Consider the following 14,103-nt stretch of genomic DNA (forward strand, 5'->3'; position numbering starts at 1 on the left):
ATCTACTGTGCCTCCCCGGCGGGGAATCGAACCCCGGTCTCCCGCGTGACAGGCGGGGATACTAACCACTATACTACCGAGGAAGACGCAACTAGCGCCTATAATGCACATTAATCTTGCTGACATAGCTGATACATCTGAAATGTAGCCTCCCGATGCTGTCAGAGACAGCTGCTACGAAATAAAAGTATGCCCCAGGTGAGGCTCGAACTCACAACCCCGGCATTGCTCACGGCTACTGCCTTATAAGTACCGTGCGCTAACCAATTGCGCCACTGGGGCTACAGCGAAACGCTCTCAGTTAGCCATATTCGCTTTGCTGCAAACCAGTGGTGGCTACAAAAACATATGATCGCCACCTGCGGCCATACTGCGACTTTGGCACCTAAGTACGAATGCTTCGTGCTGTTCGTGTTTGATATGCTACGCTTACATGCACATCAACCGCCTCTCGTCATCGAAAAAATGCAGAAAAACGCGCGCCTTGCCTCGTGCTACCTGTCGAACAGCGAGCGCAGATGTGTGGCAAGCTCCAAGCTCTGCAGGCGCACCGCGACCACGCAGCTGGACGAGTGGTGCCTTCCTTGGGAGCTTGATGAGCCCTGGAGAACACGTTTCTTAGCGAATTGCACTTGTCTCGTAGCGAGAAATGCTGCCACTGGCCCTGTGGCGCAACGGATAACGCGTCTGACTACGGATCAGAAGATTCCAGGTTCGAATCCTGGCAGGGTCGGCATTTTGTTAGTTGCCAACGCGTAGCTGGGCAGTGGATTTCGTATGTCGCCGCATCGTGCAGTGCTTTGTTACTCCTGTGCATCTCGCAGCTGCATGTCGAGGCGATCGTGGTAAATATCGCTGCGTGCAAGCGTCAGCGTAGCGTCAGTCGAGCAAAGTCGAGACAAGTCAAGCTGAGAGCTGTAGGAGATGTTACGCAATCAAATGTAGGCGTGTGAAAGCGACGCAGACAACACTGCCCAAGTGTCCCAAGTGATGTGACGAAGAGCCAGTATACACCCACACAGCAGAGTGGCGCAGTGGAAGCGTGCTGGGCCCATAACCCAGAGGTCCGTGGATCGAAACCACGCTCTGCTAAAATTATTTCTTTTCCTGATTGTGTCGAGCACGATTATTACGCCTAGAGAGTCGGCTGGGGGCATTGATTCAGCCTCAAAAGCAAACCCCGTAATTCTGAAGTGTGAAGAATGCGAGAACTACTTCCTATGATGCATCATTTTTTAAGATTTTGCAGCAAGTTAATGGCAAAGTTAATGCTCTTCCGCCCCACACGCGCAACACTCGAGCAGGTTTGTGAGATAAAAATCGCGTCTCCCCGGCGGGGAATCGAACCCCGGTCTCCCGCGTGACAGGCGGGGATACTAACCACTATACTACCGAGGACGGGATGCAGGCAGCTGTCTGTGTGGGAGACACTTGTTACAAGTAGCTGTAAACGGTCTACACTAAGTTCGGCGACTGATAGTGCAATAATTAAAAATCTAGTGTGCCTCCCCGGCGGGGAATCGAACCCCGGTCTCCCGCGTGACAGGCGGGGATACTAACCACTATACTACCGAGGAAGACGCAACTAGCGCCTATAATGCACATTAATTTTGCTGACATAGCTGATACATCTGAAATGTAGCCTCCCGATGCTGTCAGAGACAGCTGCTACGAAATAAAAGTATGCCCCAGGTGAGGCTCGAACTCACAACCCCGGCATTGCTCACGGCTACTGCCTTATAAGTACCGTGCGCTAACCAATTGCGCCACTGGGGCTACAGCGAAACGCTCTCAGTTAGCCATATTCGCTTTGCTGCAAACCAGTGGTGGCTACAAAAACATATGATCGCCACCTGCGGCCATACTGCGACTTTGGCACCTAAGTACGAATGCTTCGTGCTGTTCGTGTTTGATATGCTACGCTTACATGCACATCAACCGCCTCTCGTCATCGAAAAAATGCAGAAAAACGCGCGCCTTGCCTCGTGCTACCTGTCGAACAGCGAGCGCAGATGTGTGGCAAGCTCCAAGCTCTGCAGGCGCACCGCGACCACGCAGCTGGACGAGTGGTGCCTTCCTTGGGAGCTTGATGAGCCCTGGAGAACACGTTTCTTAGCGAATTGCACTTGTCTCGTAGCGAGAAATGCTGCCACTGGCCCTGTGGCGCAACGGATAACGCGTCTGACTACGGATCAGAAGATTCCAGGTTCGAATCCTGGCAGGGTCGGCATTTTGTTAGTTGCCAACGCGTAGCTGGGCAGTGGATTTCGTATGTCGCCGCATCGTGCAGTGCTTTGTTACTCCTGTGCATCTCGCAGCTGCATGTCGAGGCGATCGTGGTAAATATCGCTGCGTGCAAGCGTCAGCGTAGCGTCAGTCGAGCAAAGTCGAGACAAGTCAAGCTGAGAGCTGTAGGAGATGTTACGCAATCAAATGTAGGCGTGTGAAAGCGACGCAGACAACACTGCCCAAGTGTCCCAAGTGATGTGACGAAGAGCCAGTATACACCCACACAGCAGAGTGGCGCAGTGGAAGCGTGCTGGGCCCATAACCCAGAGGTCCGTGGATCGAAACCACGCTCTGCTAAAATTATTTCTTTTCCTGATTGTGTCGAGCACGATTATTACGCCTAGAGAGTCGGCTGGGGGCATTGATTCAGCCTCAAAAGCAAACCCCGTAATTCTGAAGTGTGAAGAATGCGAGAACTACTTCCTATGATGCATCATTTTTTAAGATTTTGCAGCAAGTTAATGGCAAAGTTAATGCTCTTCCGCCCCACACGCGCAACACTCGAGCAGGTTTGTGAGATAAAAATCGCGTCTCCCCGGCGGGGAATCGAACCCCGGTCTCCCGCGTGACAGGCGGGGATACTAACCACTATACTACCGAGGACGGGATGCAGGCAGCTGTCTGTGTGGGAGACACTTGTTGCAAGTAGCTGTAAACGGTCTACACTAAGTTCGGCGACTGATAGTGCAATAATTAAAAATCTACTGTGCCTCCCCGGCGGGGAATCGAACCCCGGTCTCCCGCGTGACAGGCGGGGATACTAACCACTATACTACCGAGGAAGACGCAACTAGCGCCTATAATGCACATTAATCTTGCTGACATAGCTGATACATCTGAAATGTAGCCTCCCGATGCTGTCAGAGACAGCTGCTACGAAATAAAAGTATGCCCCAGGTGAGGCTCGAACTCACAACCCCGGCATTGCTCACGGCTACTGCCTTATAAGTACCGTGCGCTAACCAATTGCGCCACTGGGGCTACAGCGAAACGCTCTCAGTTAGCCATATTCGCTTTGCTGCAAACCAGTGGTGGCTACAAAAACATATGATCGCCACCTGCGGCCATACTGCGACTTTGGCACCTAAGTACGAATGCTTCGTGCTGTTCGTGTTTGATATGCTACGCTTACATGCACATCAACCGCCTCTCGTCATCGAAAAAATGCAGAAAAACGCGCGCCTTGCCTCGTGCTACCTGTCGAACAGCGAGCGCAGATGTGTGGCAAGCTCCAAGCTCTGCAGGCGCACCGCGACCACGCAGCTGGACGAGTGGTGCCTTCCTTGGGAGCTTGATGAGCCCTGGAGAACACGTTTCTTAGCGAATTGCACTTGTCTCGTAGCGAGAAATGCTGCCACTGGCCCTGTGGCGCAACGGATAACGCGTCTGACTACGGATCAGAAGATTCCAGGTTCGAATCCTGGCAGGGTCGGCATTTTGTTAGTTGCCAACGCGTAGCTGGGCAGTGGATTTCGTATGTCGCCGCATCGTGCAGTGCTTTGTTACTCCTGTGCATCTCGCAGCTGCATGTCGAGGCGATCGTGGTAAATATCGCTGCGTGCAAGCGTCAGCGTAGCGTCAGTCGAGCAAAGTCGAGACAAGTCAAGCTGAGAGCTGTAGGAGATGTTACGCAATCAAATGTAGGCGTGTGAAAGCGACGCAGACAACACTGCCCAAGTGTCCCAAGTGATGTGACGAAGAGCCAGTATACACCCACACAGCAGAGTGGCGCAGTGGAAGCGTGCTGGGCCCATAACCCAGAGGTCCGTGGATCGAAACCACGCTCTGCTAAAATTATTTCTTTTCCTGATTGTGTCGAGCACGATTATTACGCCTAGAGAGTCGGCTGGGGGCATTGATTCAGCCTCAAAAGCAAACCCCGTAATTCTGAAGTGTGAAGAATGCGAGAACTACTTCCTATGATGCATCATTTTTTAAGATTTTGCAGCAAGTTAATGGCAAAGTTAATGCTCTTCCGCCCCACACGCGCAACACTCGAGCAGGTTTGTGAGATAAAAATCGCGTCTCCCCGGCGGGGAATCGAACCCCGGTCTCCCGCGTGACAGGCGGGGATACTAACCACTATACTACCGAGGACGGGATGCAGGCAGCTGTCTGTGTGGGAGACACTTGTTGCAAGTAGCTGTAAACGGTCTACACTAAGTTCGGCGACTGATAGTGCAATAATTAAAAATCTACTGTGCCTCCCCGGCGGGGAATCGAACCCCGGTCTCCCGCGTGACAGGCGGGGATACTAACCACTATACTACCGAGGAAGACGCAACTAGCGCCTATAATGCACATTAATCTTGCTGACATAGCTGATACATCTGAAATGTAGCCTCCCGATGCTGTCAGAGACAGCTGCTACGAAATAAAAGTATGCCCCAGGTGAGGCTCGAACTCACAACCCCGGCATTGCTCACGGCTACTGCCTTATAAGTACCGTGCGCTAACCAATTGCGCCACTGGGGCTACAGCGAAACGCTCTCAGTTAGCCATATTCGCTTTGCTGCAAACCAGTGGTGGCTACAAAAACATATGATCGCCACCTGCGGCCATACTGCGACTTTGGCACCTAAGTACGAATGCTTCGTGCTGTTCGTGTTTGATATGCTACGCTTACATGCACATCAACCGCCTCTCGTCATCGAAAAAATGCAGAAAAACGCGCGCCTTGCCTCGTGCTACCTGTCGAACAGCGAGCGCAGATGTGTGGCAAGCTCCAAGCTCTGCAGGCGCACCGCGACCACGCAGCTGGACGAGTGGTGCCTTCCTTGGGAGCTTGATGAGCCCTGGAGAACACGTTTCTTAGCGAATTGCACTTGTCTCGTAGCGACAAATGCTGCCACTGGCCCTGTGGCGCAACGGATAACGCGTCTGACTACGGATCAGAAGATTCCAGGTTCGAATCCTGGCAGGGTCGGCATTTTGTTAGTTGCCAACGCGTAGCTGGGCAGTGGATTTCGTATGTCGCCGCATCGTGCAGTGCTTTGTTACTCCTGTGCATCTCGCAGCTGCATGTCGAGGCGATCGTGGTAAATATCGCTGCGTGCAAGCGTCAGCGTAGCGTCAGTCGAGCAAAGTCGAGACAAGTCAAGCTGAGAGCTGTAGGAGATGTTACGCAATCAAATGTAGGCGTGTGAAAGCGACGCAGACAACACTGCCCAAGTGTCCCAAGTGATGTGACGAAGAGCCAGTATACACCCACACGCTGAGTGGCGCAGTGGAAGCGTGCTGGGCCCATAACCCAGAGGTCCGTGGATCGAAACCACGCTCTGCTAAAATTATTTCTTTTCCTGATTGTGTCGAGCACGATTATTACGCCTAGAGAGTCGGCTGGGGGCATTGATTCAGCCTCAAAAGCAAACCCCGTAATTCTGAAGTGTGAAGAATGCGAGAACTACTTCCTATGATGCATCATTTTTTAAGATTTTGCAGCAAGTTAATGGCAAAGTTAATGCTCTTCCGCCCCACACGCGCAACACTCGAGCAGGTTTGTGAGATAAAAATCGCGTCTCCCCGGCGGGGAATCGAACCCCGGTCTCCCGCGTGACAGGCGGGGATACTAACCACTATACTACCGAGGACGGGATGCAGGCAGCTGTCTGTGTGGGAGACACTTGTTGCAAGTAGCTGTAAACGGTCTACACTAAGTTCGGCGACTGATAGTGCAATAATTAAAAATCTACTGTGCCTCCCCGGCGGGGAATCGAACCCCGGTCTCCCGCGTGACAGGCGGGGATACTAACCACTATACTACCGAGGAAGACGCAACTAGCGCCTATAATGCACATTAATCTTGCTGACATAGCTGATACATCTGAAATGTAGCCTCCCGATGCTGTCAGAGACAGCTGCTACGAAATAAAAGTATGCCCCAGGTGAGGCTCGAACTCACAACCCCGGCATTGCTCACGGCTACTGCCTTATAAGTACCGTGCGCTAACCAATTGCGCCACTGGGGCTACAGCGAAACGCTCTCAGTTAGCCATATTCGCTTTGCTGCAAACCAGTGGTGGCTACAAAAACATATGATCGCCACCTGCGGCCATACTGCGACTTTGGCACCTAAGTACGAATGCTTCGTGCTGTTCGTGTTTGATATGCTACGCTTACATGCACATCAACCGCCTCTCGTCATCGAAAAAATGCAGAAAAACGCGCGCCTTGCCTCGTGCTACCTGTCGAACAGCGAGCGCAGATGTGTGGCAAGCTCCAAGCTCTGCAGGCGCACCGCGACCACGCAGCTGGACGAGTGGTGCCTTCCTTGGGAGCTTGATGAGCCCTGGAGAACACGTTTCTTAGCGAATTGCACTTGTCTCGTAGCGAGAAATGCTGCCACTGGCCCTGTGGCGCAACGGATAACGCGTCTGACTACGGATCAGAAGATTCCAGGTTCGAATCCTGGCAGGGTCGGCATTTTGTTAGTTGCCAACGCGTAGCTGGGCAGTGGATTTCGTATGTCGCCGCATCGTGCAGTGCTTTGTTACTCCTGTGCATCTCGCAGCTGCATGTCGAGGCGATCGTGGTAAATATCGCTGCGTGCAAGCGTCAGCGTAGCGTCAGTCGAGCAAAGTCGAGACAAGTCAAGCTGAGAGCTGTAGGAGATGTTACGCAATCAAATGTAGGCGTGTGAAAGCGACGCAGACAACACTGCCCAAGTGTCCCAAGTGATGTGACGAAGAGCCAGTATACACCCACACAGCAGAGTGGCGCAGTGGAAGCGTGCTGGGCCCATAACCCAGAGGTCCGTGGATCGAAACCACGCTCTGCTAAAATTATTTCTTTTCCTGATTGTGTCGAGCACGATTATTACGCCTAGAGAGTCGGCTGGGGGCATTGATTCAGCCTCAAAAGCAAACCCCGTAATTCTGAAGTGTGAAGAATGCGAGAACTACTTCCTATGATGCATCATTTTTTAAGATTTTGCAGCAAGTTAATGGCAAAGTTAATGCTCTTCCGCCCCACACGCGCAACACTCGAGCAGGTTTGTGAGATAAAAATCGCGTCTCCCCGGCGGGGAATCGAACCCCGGTCTCCCGCGTGACAGGCGGGGATACTAACCACTATACTACCGAGGACGCGATGCAGGCAGCTGTCTGTGTGGGAGACAGTTGTTGCAAGTAGCTGTAAACGGTCTACACTAAGTTCGGCGACTGATAGTGCAATAATTAAAAATCTACTGTGCCTCCCCGGCGGGGAATCGAACCCCGGTCTCCCGCGTGACAGGCGGGGATACTAACCACTATACTACCGAGGAAGACGCAACTAGCGCCTATAATGCACATTAATCTTGCTGACATAGCTGATACATCTGAAATGTAGCCTCCCGATGCTGTCAGAGACAGCTGCTACGAAATAAAAGTATGCCCCAGGTGAGGCTCGAACTCACAACCCCGGCATTGCTCACGGCTACTGCCTTATAAGTACCGTGCGCTAACCAATTGCGCCACTGGGGCTACAGCGAAACGCTCTCAGTTAGCCATATTCGCTTTGCTGCAAACCAGTGGTGGCTACAAAAACATATGATCGCCACCTGCGGCCATACTGCGACTTTGGCACCTAAGTACGAATGCTTCGTGCTGTTCGTGTTTGATATGCTACGCTTACATGCACATCAACCGCCTCTCGTCATCGAAAAAATGCAGAAAAACGCGCGCCTTGCCTCGTGCTACCTGTCGAACAGCGAGCGCAGATGTGTGGCAAGCTCCAAGCTCTGCAGGCGCACCGCGACCACGCAGCTGGACGAGTGGTGCCTTCCTTGGGAGCTTGATGAGCCCTGGAGAACACGTTTCTTAGCGAATTGCACTTGTCTCGTAGCGAGAAATGCTGCCACTGGCCCTGTGGCGCAACGGATAACGCGTCTGACTAGGGATCAGAAGATTCCAGGTTCGAATCCTGGCAGGGTCGGCATTTTGTTAGTTGCCAACGCGTAGCTGGGCAGTGGATTTCGTATGTCGCCGCATCGTGCAGTGCTTTGTTACTCCTGTGCATCTCGCAGCTGCATGTCGAGGCGATCGTGGTAAATATCGCTGCGTGCAAGCGTCAGCGTAGCGTCAGTCGAGCAAAGTCGAGACAAGTCAAGCTGAGAGCTGTAGGAGATGTTACGCAATCAAATGTAGGCGTGTGAAAGCGACGCAGACAACACTGCCCAAGTGTCCCAAGTGATGTGACGAAGAGCCAGTATACACCCACACAGCAGAGTGGCGCAGTGGAAGCGTGCTGGGCCCATAACCCAGAGGTCCGTGGATCGAAACCACGCTCTGCTAAAATTATTTCTTTTCCTGATTGTGTCGAGCACGATTATTACGCCTAGAGAGTCGGCTGGGGGCATTGATTCAGCCTCAAAAGCAAACCCCGTAATTCTGAAGTGTGAAGAATGCGAGAACTACTTCCTATGATGCATCATTTTTTAAGATTTTGCAGCAAGTTAATGGCAAAGTTAATGCTCTTCCGCCCCACACGCGCAACACTCGAGCAGGTTTGTGAGATAAAAATCGCGTCTCCCCGGCGGGGAATCGAACCCCGGTCTCCCGCGTGACAGGCGGGGATACTAACCACTATACTACCGAGGACGGGATGCAGGCAGCTGTCTGTGTGGGAGACACTTGTTGCAAGTAGCTGTAAACGGTCTACACTAAGTTCGGCGACTGATAGTGCAATAATTAAAAATCTAGTGTGCCTCCCCGGCGGGGAATCGAACCCCGGTCTCCCGCGTGACAGGCGGGGATACTAGCCACTATACTACCGAGGAAGACGCAACTAGCGCCTATAATGCACATTAATCTTGCTGACATAGCTGATACATCTGAAATGTAGCCTCCCGATGCTGTCAGAGACAGCTGCTACGAAATAAAAGTATGCCCCAGGTGAGGCTCGAACTCACAACCCCGGCATTGCTCACGGCTACTGCCTTATAAGTACCGTGCGCTAACCAATTGCGCCACTGGGGCTACAGCGAAACGCTCTCAGTTAGCCATATTCGCTTTGCTGCAAACCAGTGGTGGCTACAAAAACATATGATCGCCACCTGCGGCCATACTGCGACTTTGGCACCTAAGTACGAATGCTTCGTGCTGTTCGTGTTTGATATGCTACGCTTACATGCACATCAACCGCCTCTCGTCATCGAAAAAATGCAGAAAAACGCGCGCCTTGCCTCGTGCTACCTGTCGAACAGCGAGCGCAGATGTGTGGCAAGCTCCAAGCTCTGCAGGCGCACCGCGACCACGCAGCTGGACGAGTGGTGCCTTCCTTGGGAGCTTGATGAGCCCTGGAGAACACGTTTCTTAGCGAATTGCACTTGTCTCGTAGCGAGAAATGCTGCCACTGGCCCTGTGGCGCAACGGATAACGCGTCTGACTACGGATCAGAAGATTCCAGGTTCGAATCCTGGCAGGGTCGGCATTTTGTTAGTTGCCAACGCGTAGCTGGGCAGTGGATTTCGTATGTCGCCGCATCGTGCAGTGCTTTGTTACTCCTGTGCATCTCGCAGCTGCATGTCGAGGCGATCGTGGTAAATATCGCTGCGTGCAAGCGTCAGCGTAGCGTCAGTCGAGCAAAGTCGAGACAAGTCAAGCTGAGAGCTGTAGGAGATGTTACGCAATCAAATGTAGGCGTGTGAAAGCGACGCAGACAACACTGCCCAAGTGTCCCAAGTGATGTGACGAAGAGCCAGTATACACCCACACAGCAGAGTGGCGCAGTGGAAGCGTGCTGGGCCCATAACCCAGAGGTCCGTGGATCGAAACCACGCTCTGCTAAAATTATTTCTTTTCCTGATTGTGTCGAGCACGATTATTACGCCTAGAGAGTCGGCTGGGGGCATTGATTCAGCCTCAAAAGCAAACCCCGTAATTCTGAAGTGTGAAGAATGCGAGAACTACTTCCTATGATGCATCATTTTTTAAGATTTTGCAGCAAGTTAATGGCAAAGTTAATGCTCTTCCGCCCCACACGCGCAACACTCGAGCAGGTTTGTGAGATAAAAATCGCGTCTCCCCGGCGGGGAATCGAACCCCGGTCTCCCGCGTGACAGGCGGGGATACTAACCACTATACTACCGAGGACGGGATGCAGGCAGCTGTCTGTGTGGGAGACACTTGTTGCAAGTAGCTGTAAACGGTCTACACTAAGTTCGGCGACTGATAGTGCAATAATTAAAAATCTAGTGTGCCTCCCCGGCGGGGAATCGAACCCCGGTCTCCCGCGTGACAGGCGGGGATACTAGCCACTATACTACCGAGGAAGACGCAACTAGCGCCTATAATGCACATTAATCTTGCTGACATAGCTGATACATCTGAAATGTAGCCTCCCGATGCTGTCAGAGACAGCTGCTACGAAATAAAAGTATGCCCCAGGTGAGGCTCGAACTCACAACCCCGGCATTGCTCACGGCTACTGCCTTATAAGTACCGTGCGCTAACCAATTGCGCCACTGGGGCTACAGCGAAACGCTCTCAGTTAGCCATATTCGCTTTGCTGCAAACCAGTGGTGGCTACAAAAACATATGATCGCCACCTGCGGCCATACTGCGACTTTGGCACCTAAGTACGAATGCTTCGTGCTGTTCGTGTTTGATATGCTACGCTTACATGCACATCAACCGCCTCTCGTCATCGAAAAAATGCAGAAAAACGCGCGCCTTGCCTCGTGCTACCTGTCGAACAGCGAGCGCAGATGTGTGGCAAGCTCCAAGCTCTGCAGGCGCACCGCGACCACGCAGCTGGACGAGTGGTGCCTTCCTTGGGAGCTTGATGAGCCCTGGAGAACACGTTTCTTAGCGAATTGCACTTGTCTCGTAGCGAGAAATGCTGCCACTGGCCCTGTGGCGCAACGGATAACGCGTCTGACTACGGATCAGAAGATTCCAGGTTCGAATCCTGGCAGGGTCGGCATTTTGTTAGTTGCCAACGCGTAGCTGGGCAGTGGATTTCGTATGTCGCCGCATCGTGCAGTGCTTTGTTACTCCTGTGCATCTCGCAGCTGCATGTCGAGGCGATCGTGGTAAATATCGCTGCGTGCAAGCGTCAGCGTAGCGTCAGTCGAGCAAAGTCGAGACAAGTCAAGCTGAGAGCTGTAGGAGATGTTACGCAATCAAATGTAGGCGTGTGAAAGCGACGCAGACAACACTGCCCAAGTGTCCCAAGTGATGTGACGAAGAGCCAGTATACACCCACACAGCAGAGTGGCGCAGTGGAAGCGTGCTGGGCCCATAACCCAGAGGTCCGTGGATCGAAACCACGCTCTGCTAAAATTATTTCTTTTCCTGATTGTGTCGAGCACGATTATTACGCCTAGAGAGTCGGCTGGGGGCATTGATTCAGCCTCAAAAGCAAACCCCGTAATTCTGAAGTGTGAAGAATGCGAGAACTACTTCCTATGATGCATCATTTTTTAAGATTTTGCAGCAAGTTAATGGCAAAGTTAATGCTCTTCCGCCCCACACGCGCAACACTCGAGCAGGTTTGTGAGATAAAAATCGCGTCTCCCCGGCGGGGAATCGAACCCCGGTCTCCCGCGTGACAGGCGGGGATACTAACCACTATACTACCGAGGACGGGATGCAGGCAGCTGTCTGTGTGGGAGACACTTGTTGCAAGTAGCTGTAAACGGTCTACACTAAGTTCGGCGACTGATAGTGCAATAATTAAAAATCTAGTGTGCCTCCCCGGCGGGGAATCGAACCCCGGTCTCCCGCGTGACAGGCGGGGATACTAACCACTATACTACCGAGGAAGACGCAACTAGCGCCTATAATGCACATTAATCTTGCTGACATAGCTGATACATCTGAAATGTAGCCTCCCGATGCTGTCAGAGACAGCTGCTACGAAATAAAAGTATGCCCCAGGTGAGGCTCGAACTCACAACCCCGGCATTGCTCACGGCTACTGCCTTATAAGTACCGTGCGCTAACCAATTGCGCCACTGGGGCTACAGCGAAACGCTCTCAGTTAGCCATATTCGCTTTGCTGCAAACCAGTGGTGGCTACAAAAACATATGATCGCCACCTGCGGCCATACTGCGACTTTGGCACCTAAGTACGAATGCTTCGTGCTGTTCGTGTTTGATATGCTACGCTTACATGCACATCAACCGCCTCTCGTCATCGAAAAAATGCAGAAAAACGCGCGCCTTGCCTCGTGCTACCTGTCGAACAGCGAGCGCAGATGTGTGGCAAGCTCCAAGCTCTGCAGGCGCACCGCGACCACGCAGCTGGACGAGTGGTGCCTTCCTTGGGAGCTTGATGAGCCCTGGAGAACACGTTTCTTAGCGAATTGCACTTGTCTCGTAGCGAGAAATGCTGCCACTGGCCCTGTGGCGCAACGGATAACGCGTCTGACTACGGATCAGAAGATTCCAGGTTCGAATCCTGGCAGGGTCGGCATTTTGTTAGTTGCCAACGCGTAGCTGGGCAGTGGATTTCGTATGTCGCCGCATCGTGCAGTGCTTTGTTACTCCTGTGCATCTCGCAGCTGCATGTCGAGGCGATCGTGGTAAATATCGCTGCGTGCAAGCGTCAGCGTAGCGTCAGTCGAGCAAAGTCGAGACAAGTCAAGCTGAGAGCTGTAGGAGATGTTACGCAATCAAATGTAGGCGTGTGAAAGCGACGCAGACAACACTGCCCAAGTGTCCCAAGTGATGTGACGAAGAGCCAGTATACACCCACACAGCAGAGTGGCGCAGTGGAAGCGTGCTGGGCCCATAACCCAGAGGTCCGTGGATCGAAACCACGCTCTGCTAAAATTATTTCTTTTCCTGATTGTGTCGAGCACGATTATTACGCCTAGAGAGTCGGCTGGGGGCATTGATTCAGCCTCAAAAGCAAACCCCGTAATTCTGAAGTGTGAAGAATGCGAGAACTACTTCCTATGATGCATCATTTTTTAAGATTTTGCAGCAAGTTAATGGCAAAGTTAATGCTCTTCCGCCCCACACGCGCAACACTCGAGCAGGTTTGTGAGATAAAAATCGCGTCTCCCCGGCGGGGAATCGAACCCCGGTCTCCCGCGTGACAGGCGGGGATACTAACCACTATACTACCGAGGACGGGATGCAGGCAGCTGTCTGTGTGGGAGACACTTGTTGCAAGTAGCTGTAAACGGTCTACACTAAGTTCGGCGACTGATAGTGCAATAATTAAAAATCTAGTGTGCCTCCCCGGCGGGGAATCGAACCCCGGTCTCCCGCGTGACAGGCGGGGATACTAACCACTATACTACCGAGGAAGACGCAACTAGCGCCTATAATGCACATTAATCTTGCTGACATAGCTGATACATCTGAAATGTAGCCTCCCGATGCTGTCAGAGACAGCTGCTACGAAATAAAAGTATGCCCCAGGTGAGGCTCGAACTCACAACCCCGGCATTGCTCACGGCTACTGCCTTATAAGTACCGTGCGCTAACCAATTGCGCCACTGGGGCTACAGCGAAACGCTCTCAGTTAGCCATATTCGCTTTGCTGCAAACCAGTGGTGGCTACAAAAACATATGATCGCCACCTGCGGCCATACTGCGACTTTGGCACCTAAGTACGAATGCTTCGTGCTGTTCGTGTTTGATATGCTACGCTTACATGCACATCAACCGCCTCTCGTCATCGAAAAAATGCAGAAAAACGCGCGCCTTGCCTCGTGCTACCTGTCGAACAGCGAGCGCAGATGTGTGGCAAGCTCCAAGCTCTGCAGGCGCACCGCGACCACGCAGCTGGACGAGTGGTGCCTTCCTTGGGAGCTTGATGAGCCCTGGAGAACACGTTTCTTAGCGAATTGCACTTGTCTCGTAGCGAGAAATGCTGCCA

At 52.5% G+C, this 14,103-nt stretch overlaps 46 non-coding genes across 46 annotated transcripts; 17 read left to right on the plus strand and 29 right to left on the minus strand.

Annotated features, from left to right (window-relative positions):
- Positions 1-11: 11 nt before the first annotated feature.
- On the minus strand, positions 12-83 carry Trnad-guc (transfer RNA aspartic acid (anticodon GUC)). The gene has a single exon. It is a non-coding gene; the product is annotated as a tRNA-Asp (tRNA).
- A 107-nt stretch (positions 84-190) lies between these two features.
- On the minus strand, positions 191-282 carry Trnai-uau (transfer RNA isoleucine (anticodon UAU)). Its single transcript is given in 2 exon segments — positions 191-226; positions 245-282. It is a non-coding gene; the product is annotated as a tRNA-Ile (tRNA).
- A 378-nt stretch (positions 283-660) lies between these two features.
- Trnar-acg (transfer RNA arginine (anticodon ACG)) lies at positions 661-733 on the plus strand. Its single transcript has one exon. It is a non-coding gene; the product is annotated as a tRNA-Arg (tRNA).
- Positions 734-1,020: 287 nt separating this feature from the next.
- On the plus strand, positions 1,021-1,092 carry Trnam-cau (transfer RNA methionine (anticodon CAU)). Its single transcript has one exon. It is a non-coding gene; the product is annotated as a tRNA-Met (tRNA).
- A 234-nt stretch (positions 1,093-1,326) lies between these two features.
- On the minus strand, positions 1,327-1,398 carry Trnad-guc (transfer RNA aspartic acid (anticodon GUC)). Its single transcript has one exon. It is a non-coding gene; the product is annotated as a tRNA-Asp (tRNA).
- Positions 1,399-1,505: 107 nt separating this feature from the next.
- On the minus strand, positions 1,506-1,577 carry Trnad-guc (transfer RNA aspartic acid (anticodon GUC)). Its single transcript has one exon. It is a non-coding gene; the product is annotated as a tRNA-Asp (tRNA).
- Positions 1,578-1,684: 107 nt separating this feature from the next.
- On the minus strand, positions 1,685-1,776 carry Trnai-uau (transfer RNA isoleucine (anticodon UAU)). The gene is given in 2 exon segments: positions 1,685-1,720; positions 1,739-1,776. It is a non-coding gene; the product is annotated as a tRNA-Ile (tRNA).
- A 378-nt stretch (positions 1,777-2,154) lies between these two features.
- Positions 2,155-2,227, plus strand: Trnar-acg (transfer RNA arginine (anticodon ACG)). Its single transcript has one exon. It is a non-coding gene; the product is annotated as a tRNA-Arg (tRNA).
- A 287-nt stretch (positions 2,228-2,514) lies between these two features.
- On the plus strand, positions 2,515-2,586 carry Trnam-cau (transfer RNA methionine (anticodon CAU)). Its single transcript has one exon. It is a non-coding gene; the product is annotated as a tRNA-Met (tRNA).
- A 234-nt stretch (positions 2,587-2,820) lies between these two features.
- On the minus strand, positions 2,821-2,892 carry Trnad-guc (transfer RNA aspartic acid (anticodon GUC)). The gene has a single exon. It is a non-coding gene; the product is annotated as a tRNA-Asp (tRNA).
- Positions 2,893-2,999: 107 nt separating this feature from the next.
- Trnad-guc (transfer RNA aspartic acid (anticodon GUC)) lies at positions 3,000-3,071 on the minus strand. Its single transcript has one exon. It is a non-coding gene; the product is annotated as a tRNA-Asp (tRNA).
- A 107-nt stretch (positions 3,072-3,178) lies between these two features.
- Positions 3,179-3,270, minus strand: Trnai-uau (transfer RNA isoleucine (anticodon UAU)). Its single transcript is given in 2 exon segments — positions 3,179-3,214; positions 3,233-3,270. It is a non-coding gene; the product is annotated as a tRNA-Ile (tRNA).
- Positions 3,271-3,648: 378 nt separating this feature from the next.
- On the plus strand, positions 3,649-3,721 carry Trnar-acg (transfer RNA arginine (anticodon ACG)). Its single transcript has one exon. It is a non-coding gene; the product is annotated as a tRNA-Arg (tRNA).
- Positions 3,722-4,008: 287 nt separating this feature from the next.
- On the plus strand, positions 4,009-4,080 carry Trnam-cau (transfer RNA methionine (anticodon CAU)). Its single transcript has one exon. It is a non-coding gene; the product is annotated as a tRNA-Met (tRNA).
- Positions 4,081-4,314: 234 nt separating this feature from the next.
- Positions 4,315-4,386, minus strand: Trnad-guc (transfer RNA aspartic acid (anticodon GUC)). Its single transcript has one exon. It is a non-coding gene; the product is annotated as a tRNA-Asp (tRNA).
- Positions 4,387-4,493: 107 nt separating this feature from the next.
- On the minus strand, positions 4,494-4,565 carry Trnad-guc (transfer RNA aspartic acid (anticodon GUC)). The gene has a single exon. It is a non-coding gene; the product is annotated as a tRNA-Asp (tRNA).
- Positions 4,566-4,672: 107 nt separating this feature from the next.
- Trnai-uau (transfer RNA isoleucine (anticodon UAU)) lies at positions 4,673-4,764 on the minus strand. The gene is given in 2 exon segments: positions 4,673-4,708; positions 4,727-4,764. It is a non-coding gene; the product is annotated as a tRNA-Ile (tRNA).
- Positions 4,765-5,142: 378 nt separating this feature from the next.
- Positions 5,143-5,215, plus strand: Trnar-acg (transfer RNA arginine (anticodon ACG)). The gene has a single exon. It is a non-coding gene; the product is annotated as a tRNA-Arg (tRNA).
- A 592-nt stretch (positions 5,216-5,807) lies between these two features.
- On the minus strand, positions 5,808-5,879 carry Trnad-guc (transfer RNA aspartic acid (anticodon GUC)). Its single transcript has one exon. It is a non-coding gene; the product is annotated as a tRNA-Asp (tRNA).
- Positions 5,880-5,986: 107 nt separating this feature from the next.
- Positions 5,987-6,058, minus strand: Trnad-guc (transfer RNA aspartic acid (anticodon GUC)). The gene has a single exon. It is a non-coding gene; the product is annotated as a tRNA-Asp (tRNA).
- Positions 6,059-6,165: 107 nt separating this feature from the next.
- Trnai-uau (transfer RNA isoleucine (anticodon UAU)) lies at positions 6,166-6,257 on the minus strand. Its single transcript is given in 2 exon segments — positions 6,166-6,201; positions 6,220-6,257. It is a non-coding gene; the product is annotated as a tRNA-Ile (tRNA).
- Positions 6,258-6,635: 378 nt separating this feature from the next.
- Positions 6,636-6,708, plus strand: Trnar-acg (transfer RNA arginine (anticodon ACG)). The gene has a single exon. It is a non-coding gene; the product is annotated as a tRNA-Arg (tRNA).
- A 287-nt stretch (positions 6,709-6,995) lies between these two features.
- Trnam-cau (transfer RNA methionine (anticodon CAU)) lies at positions 6,996-7,067 on the plus strand. Its single transcript has one exon. It is a non-coding gene; the product is annotated as a tRNA-Met (tRNA).
- Positions 7,068-7,301: 234 nt separating this feature from the next.
- Trnad-guc (transfer RNA aspartic acid (anticodon GUC)) lies at positions 7,302-7,373 on the minus strand. The gene has a single exon. It is a non-coding gene; the product is annotated as a tRNA-Asp (tRNA).
- Positions 7,374-7,480: 107 nt separating this feature from the next.
- Trnad-guc (transfer RNA aspartic acid (anticodon GUC)) lies at positions 7,481-7,552 on the minus strand. Its single transcript has one exon. It is a non-coding gene; the product is annotated as a tRNA-Asp (tRNA).
- A 107-nt stretch (positions 7,553-7,659) lies between these two features.
- Trnai-uau (transfer RNA isoleucine (anticodon UAU)) lies at positions 7,660-7,751 on the minus strand. The gene is given in 2 exon segments: positions 7,660-7,695; positions 7,714-7,751. It is a non-coding gene; the product is annotated as a tRNA-Ile (tRNA).
- Positions 7,752-8,129: 378 nt separating this feature from the next.
- On the plus strand, positions 8,130-8,202 carry Trnap-agg (transfer RNA proline (anticodon AGG)). The gene has a single exon. It is a non-coding gene; the product is annotated as a tRNA-Pro (tRNA).
- Positions 8,203-8,489: 287 nt separating this feature from the next.
- Trnam-cau (transfer RNA methionine (anticodon CAU)) lies at positions 8,490-8,561 on the plus strand. Its single transcript has one exon. It is a non-coding gene; the product is annotated as a tRNA-Met (tRNA).
- Positions 8,562-8,795: 234 nt separating this feature from the next.
- Trnad-guc (transfer RNA aspartic acid (anticodon GUC)) lies at positions 8,796-8,867 on the minus strand. Its single transcript has one exon. It is a non-coding gene; the product is annotated as a tRNA-Asp (tRNA).
- Positions 8,868-8,974: 107 nt separating this feature from the next.
- Trnad-guc (transfer RNA aspartic acid (anticodon GUC)) lies at positions 8,975-9,046 on the minus strand. The gene has a single exon. It is a non-coding gene; the product is annotated as a tRNA-Asp (tRNA).
- A 107-nt stretch (positions 9,047-9,153) lies between these two features.
- On the minus strand, positions 9,154-9,245 carry Trnai-uau (transfer RNA isoleucine (anticodon UAU)). Its single transcript is given in 2 exon segments — positions 9,154-9,189; positions 9,208-9,245. It is a non-coding gene; the product is annotated as a tRNA-Ile (tRNA).
- Positions 9,246-9,623: 378 nt separating this feature from the next.
- On the plus strand, positions 9,624-9,696 carry Trnar-acg (transfer RNA arginine (anticodon ACG)). Its single transcript has one exon. It is a non-coding gene; the product is annotated as a tRNA-Arg (tRNA).
- Positions 9,697-9,983: 287 nt separating this feature from the next.
- Trnam-cau (transfer RNA methionine (anticodon CAU)) lies at positions 9,984-10,055 on the plus strand. The gene has a single exon. It is a non-coding gene; the product is annotated as a tRNA-Met (tRNA).
- Positions 10,056-10,289: 234 nt separating this feature from the next.
- Trnad-guc (transfer RNA aspartic acid (anticodon GUC)) lies at positions 10,290-10,361 on the minus strand. The gene has a single exon. It is a non-coding gene; the product is annotated as a tRNA-Asp (tRNA).
- Positions 10,362-10,468: 107 nt separating this feature from the next.
- Positions 10,469-10,540, minus strand: Trnad-guc (transfer RNA aspartic acid (anticodon GUC)). The gene has a single exon. It is a non-coding gene; the product is annotated as a tRNA-Asp (tRNA).
- Positions 10,541-10,647: 107 nt separating this feature from the next.
- On the minus strand, positions 10,648-10,739 carry Trnai-uau (transfer RNA isoleucine (anticodon UAU)). The gene is given in 2 exon segments: positions 10,648-10,683; positions 10,702-10,739. It is a non-coding gene; the product is annotated as a tRNA-Ile (tRNA).
- A 378-nt stretch (positions 10,740-11,117) lies between these two features.
- Positions 11,118-11,190, plus strand: Trnar-acg (transfer RNA arginine (anticodon ACG)). Its single transcript has one exon. It is a non-coding gene; the product is annotated as a tRNA-Arg (tRNA).
- Positions 11,191-11,477: 287 nt separating this feature from the next.
- Positions 11,478-11,549, plus strand: Trnam-cau (transfer RNA methionine (anticodon CAU)). The gene has a single exon. It is a non-coding gene; the product is annotated as a tRNA-Met (tRNA).
- Positions 11,550-11,783: 234 nt separating this feature from the next.
- On the minus strand, positions 11,784-11,855 carry Trnad-guc (transfer RNA aspartic acid (anticodon GUC)). The gene has a single exon. It is a non-coding gene; the product is annotated as a tRNA-Asp (tRNA).
- A 107-nt stretch (positions 11,856-11,962) lies between these two features.
- Positions 11,963-12,034, minus strand: Trnad-guc (transfer RNA aspartic acid (anticodon GUC)). Its single transcript has one exon. It is a non-coding gene; the product is annotated as a tRNA-Asp (tRNA).
- Positions 12,035-12,141: 107 nt separating this feature from the next.
- Trnai-uau (transfer RNA isoleucine (anticodon UAU)) lies at positions 12,142-12,233 on the minus strand. The gene is given in 2 exon segments: positions 12,142-12,177; positions 12,196-12,233. It is a non-coding gene; the product is annotated as a tRNA-Ile (tRNA).
- A 378-nt stretch (positions 12,234-12,611) lies between these two features.
- Positions 12,612-12,684, plus strand: Trnar-acg (transfer RNA arginine (anticodon ACG)). Its single transcript has one exon. It is a non-coding gene; the product is annotated as a tRNA-Arg (tRNA).
- Positions 12,685-12,971: 287 nt separating this feature from the next.
- On the plus strand, positions 12,972-13,043 carry Trnam-cau (transfer RNA methionine (anticodon CAU)). The gene has a single exon. It is a non-coding gene; the product is annotated as a tRNA-Met (tRNA).
- Positions 13,044-13,277: 234 nt separating this feature from the next.
- On the minus strand, positions 13,278-13,349 carry Trnad-guc (transfer RNA aspartic acid (anticodon GUC)). Its single transcript has one exon. It is a non-coding gene; the product is annotated as a tRNA-Asp (tRNA).
- A 107-nt stretch (positions 13,350-13,456) lies between these two features.
- On the minus strand, positions 13,457-13,528 carry Trnad-guc (transfer RNA aspartic acid (anticodon GUC)). The gene has a single exon. It is a non-coding gene; the product is annotated as a tRNA-Asp (tRNA).
- A 107-nt stretch (positions 13,529-13,635) lies between these two features.
- On the minus strand, positions 13,636-13,727 carry Trnai-uau (transfer RNA isoleucine (anticodon UAU)). The gene is given in 2 exon segments: positions 13,636-13,671; positions 13,690-13,727. It is a non-coding gene; the product is annotated as a tRNA-Ile (tRNA).
- Between the last annotated feature and the right edge of the window lie 376 nt (positions 13,728-14,103).

This window comes from Schistocerca nitens, chromosome 9 (genome assembly GCF_023898315.1).
Source record: "Schistocerca nitens isolate TAMUIC-IGC-003100 chromosome 9, iqSchNite1.1, whole genome shotgun sequence".
In the NCBI taxonomy this organism is placed as follows: Eukaryota; Metazoa; Arthropoda; class Insecta; order Orthoptera; family Acrididae; genus Schistocerca; species Schistocerca nitens.